This window comes from Trichosurus vulpecula, chromosome 6 (assembly GCF_011100635.1).
Source record: "Trichosurus vulpecula isolate mTriVul1 chromosome 6, mTriVul1.pri, whole genome shotgun sequence".
In the NCBI taxonomy this organism is placed as follows: Eukaryota; Metazoa; Chordata; class Mammalia; order Diprotodontia; family Phalangeridae; genus Trichosurus; species Trichosurus vulpecula.
This window is the reverse complement of record NC_050578.1, coordinates 199,455,050-199,465,415: the sequence shown is the minus strand read 5'-3', so window position 1 is coordinate 199,465,415 and position 10,366 is coordinate 199,455,050. Positions and strand designations below refer to the sequence as shown.

Genomic DNA, 10,366 nt, shown 5'->3' with positions numbered 1-10,366 from the left:
GGCAGAAAATTTAGAACTCAAAATAAAAAAAGAATGTTGAAAAGAAAGAAAGAATTTATTTTCCTAAAATATCTACTGAGAATTCTCTCTTTTGAGAGGTATTGTGGTACAGTAGATAGAATTCGGTCTTTAGAATTAGAAAGACATATGTTCAAATCCTCCCTCTGACACGTACTAGGTACCTGACTATGGCTAAGTCACTTATTGCTTTAGTGCCCAGGTTAACTTGCTAAGACTATAAATTTCCTCTAGGTCTTGATCTGAATTGATGGAGGTAGTTGCCTATGCTGAGAATGTTATAGGTCTGAACCCAAACAAAAAGAATCTCTATTTAGTTACTAAGAATGCAATACCCATGCCAAAAGAAATGATTTTATTCTTCTTCAAAATGGAATGGCATGCTTTAACAGATCTAACCTCTTTAAGAGGCAGAGGAAAACTATTTTCCCTCTCTGGATTTTAATTTTCTTACTTGTAAAATGAAGGCTCTAGACTAGATCATCCCTAATGTCTCTTCCAGCTCTAATGACCTATGAAATTCTCTATTACAGGTGTCTCTTGTTATGGGAGGCAGTTTGATTTAATGGAAAGAACACTGCTTTTGGAATCAGGACACCTAGGTTAAAATTTTGGTGCAGCTTTCTTAATACCTATGTGACCTTGACAAATCATAACAAAGTGCTAGTCTTCAGTTTATTCATTTGTAAAAGTGAGTCTAGAAAGATGATCTCTAAGATACTGTATTGATGATCTAAATTATAAGTTAATTAAACTCAGCATGTAGGCTTTTAAATTTAAGAATTTAGCTTGGAAACTAATATAATATATTTAATATAATAAATTTTAAGATGTGTCATAGTATCACACTTTCTACGAAAGCATCTTCTATTTAGAGCTGGAAAGGACCAGTTTCCTGTTTACAAATGAAGAAACTAAGGCTTAGACAGGCTGTGAGCAGATTTACCTAAGTACTGTTAGCAGCAGGGTACTTGGGTCTTCCTCACTCCAAGGGCAACAATATAATGGCTCTGCCATGTTGCATGTCATGATTTAGGCAGTTAGCATCAAAAGTCAGCTCTATTAGATGCTATTAGAAACCTGACCAAAGGGGGGGGGGGAAGTAACAATATTGTCTGTGTAGCCAGAGAATGCCCGTTACTTAAAAAAATATCCTGTGATTCAGGGCAGGAATGAAAAAGAAGAATTACAGAATTTGACAAAATTTCAAAAGTAAGGTGAATTTTTAAGTGTGTGTGTGTGTGTGTGTGTGTGTGTGTGTGTGTATGAGAGAGAGAGAGAGAGAGAGAGAGAGAGAGAGAGAAAGAGAGAGAGAATTTCCAGAAAATATTGTACTATTGGTATGTTGTAATGATGCCAGGAAATGCAGAATGTCCCAAAAGTCAGTGCAATTTGATATTTTAATAGTTTAAAACTTTACTAAGACTTTTGGTTTGCAATGTATATGAAGCTGGCCATAATTCTTTGTCAGCAATGGTTTTAAATTTGGTCATTCTAGGATACTTATCAAGGGGGAATACACCTCTCATTTTATAATAGATATCAACATGAAAGCCCAATTTACAAATATTTGTTTTTCAACCAACTTTTCATAAAGATAAAGATATTCTTATTTATCTGTAGGATCCTAGATATTCTCTTTAATCTAGTAACAACTTAGATCATTTTACTATCTCTGTTATTTTGCAGTGGGCATGTGCTGATGACCACATAGTAATTTTTAGTTGTGAGCCTGATTTTCCATTTATAAAAATTTAAATGAAAGTTGGTGACCAGATGTAGTAATTTACTATATACTACAAGACTTCTTTGAGTTAGTCTCATGAGGCTATTAAATACATTATTACCTTTTAGTTTGTATTAATAGAAATATAGTATCAAAATGGAGGGTACTAATAACCCTTGTACGTTGTGCTCTGGTTTTACCACATTTTGAGTGCTGCTTCCATCTCTGAGCACTACGTTTTCAGAAGGATGTTGGTGCAGTGGAAAATTCCTAGAGGAAGACAACTAGGATGGAGAGGAAAATTAAACAGTGTCTTATGACAAACAGTTCAAGGAAGGAAATGGGAAATGTTTAGTTTGGAGGAAAAAAAGCTTGGGATGTGTGTGTGGTCAGGAAGGGGATATGATTGCTTGCTTCAGTGAATAGAAGTTACATAACAAAGAGGCATGTGTCAACTCACAATAAGGAAGACTTTTGTAATCATTGGAGCTGTCCAATAACGGAATAGGCTACCTTGACTGCTTTGGAATATCCCACGTTACTCCTCAGTACACAGATGAGGAAACCAAAAGCAGGAGAGAAAATATGATTTGCCCAAAGTCACATAGTTAAGCAGTTGAGACTTGGGTAATGAATATAGATCTCACTTGCTGCCTCCAGGAGTGTTCAACGAAATAATGGCTAATAGCTAGCATTTATATAACACTTCAAGATTTGTAAAAAGCTTTACATATGTTAACTGGTTTGATCCTCACAACTCCATTTGGGACCATTATTATCCCCATTCCGCAAACGAGGACATAAACATACAGAGGTTAAGTGACTTGTCCAGCCACACAGCCAGTAATTATCTGATTTAAATTCAAATCTTTCCTACTTCAAGTCTTATGTTCTATCCACTATGCCACCTCTCTGCCTAACCGCTTGTTAAGAATATTACAGAGGAGATTTCTGCAGTGGTTGGAAGTTGAACCAGATAACCTCTTGGGTTGCTTCTAATTCTAAGATTTTATTAGTCTTTATAGTACTCTGACAAGAAATCAAGTGTGAGACATAGCAATTTTCACTAATGGTCTGCTGAACTGAATGTCCCATAGCACGTGAAAGAAAAATGATGTTTGAGTGGATGTATAGCAATAAGCCACCCCAACAGTGGGGTATCAATGTTAAGATGCTGATTATTTACATGGTTCATTTAACAACTGGAAAGCTAAGAAGACACAAAGCCAATTAGAAACAAAAAACAACATATCTGATAAGTATGAAGTCGTTCAGAACTGATAGACTGCAAACAAAGCCAACTTAATTAGAAGTGATGTTTTAGAGTCAGCAATTTCAATCCATCACGATGCTCAATGAGCATATGAAGCCACGTATGACCCAAATGACATAGCACTTCTCATACTTATTGCCTGTGTGACCTGAGGCAAGTCACTTAATCTTCTCGGCTCAATTTCCTTGTCTGTAAAATAGAAGGTTTAACTAGATGGCCTCTGATGTCCCTTCCAGCTCTACGGCTATGATTATAAAATCCTAATTCAAATATCACTAAAATTATGGATGATGAAATTGGAATAAAGGTACTTGTAGCCTCCTGCTGAATAAATAATTCATTCCTAAATGCTGAACATTTGGATAGACCTAATGGGAATGTTTTCTACTTCTTTAGCTAATTCTTCCTGCAAATAGAGCAACTATTAAGCCTACAAATAACCTGCATGCCTTTTTAAATAAAACTGAATCGCTAGACTTTCATGCTAACCTGGTATAATGTGCATTTTAATACTGAAGAAATTCACTCATACACTTGTGTGTGTGGGGAAAATGGTAGAAGAAGTCATTGGCAAAGTTTGTCTTTTTATGTTCTTGTATCCTCTTAATGTTGCATATTGTCATGATATTGTTTTCCAGAGCTAAGGCCCAGCAAGCAGGCCGTGCCCTGAGCTTGGCATAACAACAGTCCTTTGCCCTCACTCTCTGAACGATCTCACCCTCTGGCAAAATCACATAATTATTGTATTGTTTTGACCAGCACCAGGTGTCCTCTGAGCTTGGACGAGTACCCATGCTCCAGTCATGAAGTCCTGCTATGAATCAAACATGTCTCATTGTTGCTGTTACATCTCATTGTCAGGGCTACAGCTCTCTGAACAACCATTGATGTAAGTATTGAGATTTAGACACACTAGGGCAGGTCCCCCCACTAGGGGCGGGGCCCCAGCACATATGTCTAATCTGCCTCCTTACTTGAAAGCCATTTCCTTCACTTTGAAATTGAACTTCTGTTTGATTCCTTACTCTTCTATCTCTAGTCTGCTCTATTCATCTCCAGTCACCCACAGATTAGAGGCTGGTTCCATCTAGTTAACACTACTCACTTGACTCATATCCTAATACTCAGTGTTCTTGACCTTATGTGCCACCTCTCCATCACCACAACATTGCTATGTGGGAGGGAATCATTTCAGTAGAGGTTCATCAAGTATGGTCTCCTACTCTCCTCTCCTCTCTGTCTCTGTCTCTGTGTGTGTGTGTGTGTGTGTGTGTGTGTGTGCGCGCGCGCGTGTCTCTCTCTCTCCCCTCCCTCCCCCATTCTCTCTTTATAGACAATTCTCCAAGAGAGTGTCAGAGAGTGCTGACGACAGGGGTGGGTGGGGTATGTGTCGGGTGGTGGGGAGGAAGGGGGTGGGAGGGGGGAAGAATGTGTATTTCCTCCTCAGAAGGGCACATTTGTTCACTGTGGTGAACATTGTATTGACACTTTGAAGTCTTCCGCTTCAATCACCCTGATTGTTACTCTCATGATCTCCTCATTGTGGCACTCTCCTGTGTTTTGCCTTTCCCCTCAAACCCTGTGTAATTTAATTCTCTCTTGGTGCAGCTTCTCATGTACTCTGTCTTTTCCCGTTGATGGTGCCTCTTCTCCACCTTCCTCTCTTGAATGAATTTTCACCAGTCACAAAAAATGTTCGATTATGACTCTGTTAGCCAATTCTAGTCTCTCTACTTCTACACAGACCTGTAAGTTTGAGTAGGTATAAGGACTCATCCATTCTGGTGGGCCAGCCTAATGAATTAAACCACCAGCAATGCTTATAACTGTCACATAGGGTAATAAAGACACCGCAATTGATCACAGGTTGTAGTTAAATGAGTCTGGCACTTGAGTCCCAAGTTACTACCTATGGATAACATCACAATTATGTTTTCATGCCCTTTGCCTCAGCAAAATCAATCAATCAACATTTATTAAGTACCATACGTACTGTGTGCCAGGCACCGTACTAAGTCCCATCCAATCGAATGGAGGAGACAACAAACAAGCCGCTATGCACAACGTACAAACAACAAAATATATACAAGATAAGTTGGAGCTATCAATAGAGGGAAGATGCTAAAATTAAGAAGGATTGAGAAGGGTTTTTTATAGAAAGTGGGATTTTAGCTGATAGTTGCTGCAAGCCAGGGAAGCCAGGAGATGGAGATAAGGAGGGAGAGAATGCCAGGCATGGGGAATTGTAAGAAATGGGAGGAGGAGTTTTGTTTCCACAGAACTGAAGGTATACATCCCCCTCCTCCTCCACCCTAGCTTTAGCAGAAACCAGGCCTCAAGGTTGGTCAGGTGAAGGTCAGAGGCTTGTACCCATGCTTTTTGAGAAGGCTGTCAGGGGAACCAGGTTGAACCAGTTCAAGCTTATCTAGGGTCTGGTCTTGGTCAAGAGTTTAGGCCTACTGATTTGCATAATTTGCATGTGTTAAAGAGGGAGTTTAGGGGCATAAGGAATGTAGATTAATCCTAAACTCAGACAAGGAAAATCTAATTAACTTCACTTTTGCTTCTGTACCCTTATTATCCTACCTATATAAACTATATAACCTAGGAAAACTATGTAAAAAATAAAGAATGTGAACTAACCATAACTCTAGCAGGAGTGGAGGGAATGGTTATCTCCCCCCTCCACTGCCCCCCCCCCCCCATCCCTCGCAGCTTTATTGGTGTGAGTGTTCCTGTGAGCACTAACCCACTCTCCAGAGAAGTGTAATAAATGCCTTCCTTTGCCCGCTCTGGTTCTGAGTTCTTTGGGGGAGAATGGGAATGGGCAAATCACATGGATCTTCCTATGGTTAAGGGAAGGAAGCTCGTCTCGGGCTTACTTCCAGACCTTGCCTTGGGGTGTCCTGTGATCCCCACTGTGGTGTTAAGAGGGCTACCACTTGGGATTCCCATGGGAAATCCTGTGGTCTGCACAGCCTTCTTAAGGGGACATCGCTTGGGTCTTCCAGCCTTGTCTTGGGAGCCTTGTGATTTTACCGCTGTTATAAGGGGCCATCACTTGCATCCTCCTTAGGGTCTGACCTCTAGGAGCCCTGTGATCCCCACAGATTAAGAGGGGGGCTATCACTTGGCCTTCTCCTGGGAGCCCTGTGGTCTGCACAGCCTTCCTTAGGGATTATCACAGGGTTCTTCCTCAGGACTTTGGCCCTGCCTAGGAAGTCCAGTGATCCCCAAAACCGCGTTTCTCACAGGGAACAACCAGTGAAAATGTTGGTGTAACACTTTCTGTCTGACATCTTAGCTTGGAGGCGGCCCCAGCAGGAGTTCCTGAAGCCTCACCATGCCACCCAAGGTCAGTAAGAAGAAGAAAGATGCTGGCAAGTCAGCCAAGAAGGACAAAGGTCCCATGAACAAGTCTGGGGGCAAAGCTAAGAAGAAGTGGTCCAAGGGAAAAGTTTGAGACAGGCTCAACAATCTGGTTCTGTTTGACAAAGCAACAGATGACAAACTCTGCAAGGAGGTCCCCAACTATAACCTTATCACCCCTGCAGTAGTCTCAGAGAGACTGAAGATCCAGGGTTCTCTAGCCTGAGCAGCCTTCCAGGAAATGCTTAGTAAAAGTCTGATTTAACTAGTTTCCAAACATGGAGCATAAGTGATATATACCAGGAACACCAAGGGTGGAGATGCTCCATCTGCTGAAGATGCATGAAATAGTTCAACATCTTTGTGTACATTTTCAAATATAAACTTATTGGACTAAAAAAAAAAAGAAAATTTTGGTGTTAGGAAATGAAGAATTGCATGCCATTCACACAACCACCTCTACTGATGGCCTGCTAGTGCTGCCTGTATATGCTACCTGTAAATAGGCTTGCCCCTGAGAATGTGAAAACCTTGAGGGCAGGGACTGTGTTTTTGTCTTTCTATATATTCCCAAAGCTCAGCACAGTGCCTGGAACATCTTAAGTACTTAATAAGTACTTGTGTACTGACTGCTGTCTTCACCAGATCCAGAGGTGAGGACCCTAGACTGATAGTATGGCGTATCAAAGTGCCTTTATCCTCTTCCTTACACCGATATTCTCTGTAATAATGCAGGGCACATACCTACACTATAGGAAATCAAGGTGTCTTCCTCCTAATCCCCCTTTCAAAAACTGTTTCTAAAAAAGAATTCAACAAGCTCATTCACACTGAGGATGTGTTATTTTATCCCAGTTCTTTTATTTCTTTATTGTCAACACCCTGACCAGAGTAGAGGAAAGAAAACACAATTGTGTGTGCTATAAGTAAGAAACCAGGGAATGGTTAGGAATTATAAAAAGTTTTTGTGATCTACCATAGAAAGCAAAAGAAGAGGAAAGACACTTGGGAAAGAATCTGGGAAATGACTGAAGAAGAATCACTCTTGGAACTACTTGCAATTTAATAGGAGGTGGGGCAGAAACTGAGGCTCTGTTCAGCTAAAACCAGTGGAATGAGGCTCTGATTAAGGGACTTTAGCTTCATTGAGATGAATAGGAGGATTATGTTTTTTGAGTCGGGTGTGGAAAGAGATCTTTCCCAATACTAATAACATCATATTACATACATCATCTCATAAAACTGTACTGAGCCACTGGAAATATTTGCCAACCTGATGTAGTGGAAAAAGCACTGAACTTGGAATCAGAAAGCCTGAGTTCTGTTCTCAACTAGTCTTTACTGGGTAAGTCAACTCATATTTTGGAACCTAAGTTTCCTGGATATTAGTAAAATGGGCATGATAATACTGCACTAATTATTAGAAAAAGAGCATCTTATTAACTCTACAGAACTATATGAAATCAGTCATGAGATTAACTCAGTTTGTTATATGCTACCATCACAATATTAATTCTGTTTCTTACTGCGTAAATCCTCACCTCAAAGCTCTCCTCTATGTTTATGATTTTCCTATACACAGTAGGCACTTAATAAACGTTTATAAGATTGGATTATGCAAAATACCTCTGTCACTTACTTGTTCTTTGACTTACAGCAAGTCATTTAATTCTTGGGGTTCAGTTTCTTGATCTGTATTGTATATGTTAATAGAGCCATTGGACTGCAGATCTGGAAGGAACTTCAGCTGCTATCTAATCCAAATCCTACTGGACTATATATCCATTAAGATTTATAATTAGGACACCATTTACTATAAGATATGCTTATGATATTATCTGTTTTATCTAAACCTTGCCTCTAGATGTGATACTTAACATAGTGTAGATATTTAAAAAAATATTTACTGAATTCAATTCAAATGAAGGGGGGAAGTAGGGTAACTACTTTAATCTCTCCTTCAACTTCCCAAACAGCTAATATTCTAATCTCTACCTGAGGATTTCCAGTGATGGAGAACTCATTACTCCCTGCATTATGGAATCTTTTAGTTAGAAGACATTACAGGCCTGCTGCTATATCGAATTGGAGTCATTGGTCTTGGGATTTGATACTCTGGTGTCTAAATAAATGTCATACTTCCTCTGTCTTCTACCTAGAGATTTTTTTATACTTTGTGATTCTGAACCATACAGGCATGTTCATGGTCATCCTTGAGGTCATGAATCTTACCTTACTGATATACACACCCTTCTACAAGAAGATTTTTCTGGTTCACCTTAACCTTAGTCCCTTACCAAATGAAATCTTCTCTGATTTATCCCATATGTCTTGTGTTTGTACATAGTTATTTACATGTCATCTCCCTCATTAGACAAGAATTTCTTCTAAGCAGAGACTGTATTCCATCATAGTAGGTACTTAATAAGTAATCGTGACTTTGCCTCGACTTCACCTAATCGTCTTCACACTATACCAGAGGTTCTCAAAATATAGTCCAAGGATCCCTGGACTCTGTCCATGAGGTTAAAACTATTTTCATGATAATGCTAAGACATTTTAATTTCTGATAGATATAAACCACATTAAAAAAGGCACTTTGAGAGGATCCTCAATTTTTTTGGAATGTAAAGGGGTCCTAAGACCAAAACATTTGAGAATTGCTATACTATACCATGATTCTCAGCTTGATTTGATGCTTAGCGCTAAATTTAGTCTGAAGAATACAGGCAAAATAACCACCTCCCAGTCTAGCTAACGGAGTAACTTTCCTAATAACCCCTGAGTTAAAAAGGAGCTTTTAGTCGTCCTTGTAGATATAGTTTCCTCTCCCAGGCTCAGTGGGGGTGGGGTGTGGGAGGCTGCTCTTTAACCTTGCAGAGGACATTGTAAGCACAAGGCACCAAGCAACAGAATGTTCTCTCACAAATAAGGACTGTCAAATGACTTCTAAATATAAAAATTACTAATATTTGGAACTACACATGGCCTAGAGCACATTGGAAGAGAGTACATTTTATAAGCAAATATTTTATGTAGCTTACTTACTAAACCTGTCTCCTGAAAGATGAGTTTAGTTTCGATGCAAAAGGGACGAGATATTTTTTGCTTTCACCCAGTTTTAGAATTCCTAATTTTGAAAACCTCCATTTTTGCCTGAGATTTTTGGAATAATTGGCTTTCTCTGTAACTTGAGAAAGAGTATTTGAAAATGGCCTCTGTCTTTCCGAATGATAATGAGATCCATAATATTCCCTAATATTTGTATAGCTCATTAGTTTCCGAAGCATTTTCTCCTATGTGATCTCATTTATTCCTCCTCAAAGTTCTATGAGTTAGGCAGGGGAAGTTTTATTATTATTGTCTCAGTTTTTCAAAGGAGGGAATGGAAACTCATAAAAGCAAAGTGACTTATTTAAGGTCTCACAGCCAGTGATTGGCAGAGCAAGGATTTAAAATTAAGTCTTCTGACTCTAAGGCCAACAAGCTTTCCTAATACACCAGAATAAACTCCTTATAATATTTTAACACCCCCTTGCCCTGGTTGATTATCTTTGACATCCACCACCTGGAAGGCTCTTGAACCCACCAATAAGGGAACTTCCATCTTGTACTGCTGCTGCCGCTGCTGCCATTCCTACTACTAGTACTACTTCTGCTGTTGCTGTTATTACGGTCGATGCTGCAACCACTAACACAACTGTCATTGCTGGTACTGCTACTACTACCCCAAACTGATAACCGTACTCTAAATGTAGTCTGATCTAAGCAGAGTCCCGTGGGATGATGACCTCCTTTATTCCTTTACAATACAATTCCTTAGCGATACACGTTTGCTTTCTTGGTTGACGTAGAACATTGTCAGCCTACGCTGAAGTCGTGATTTACCAAAATCTCCATATCTTTTTTTTCTGATGAATTATTACCGTTTAACAACACGTCATCCATATTTCACTTGTTGAATTGATTTTTTAGAATTC

General features: G+C 39.4%; 1 pseudogene; it reads left to right on the top strand.

Moving 5' to 3' along the window:
* Positions 1 to 6,360: 6,360 nt before the first annotated feature.
* Positions 6,361 to 6,732, top strand: LOC118852915 (annotated as a pseudogene).
* Positions 6,733 to 10,366: the final 3,634 nt, after the last annotated feature.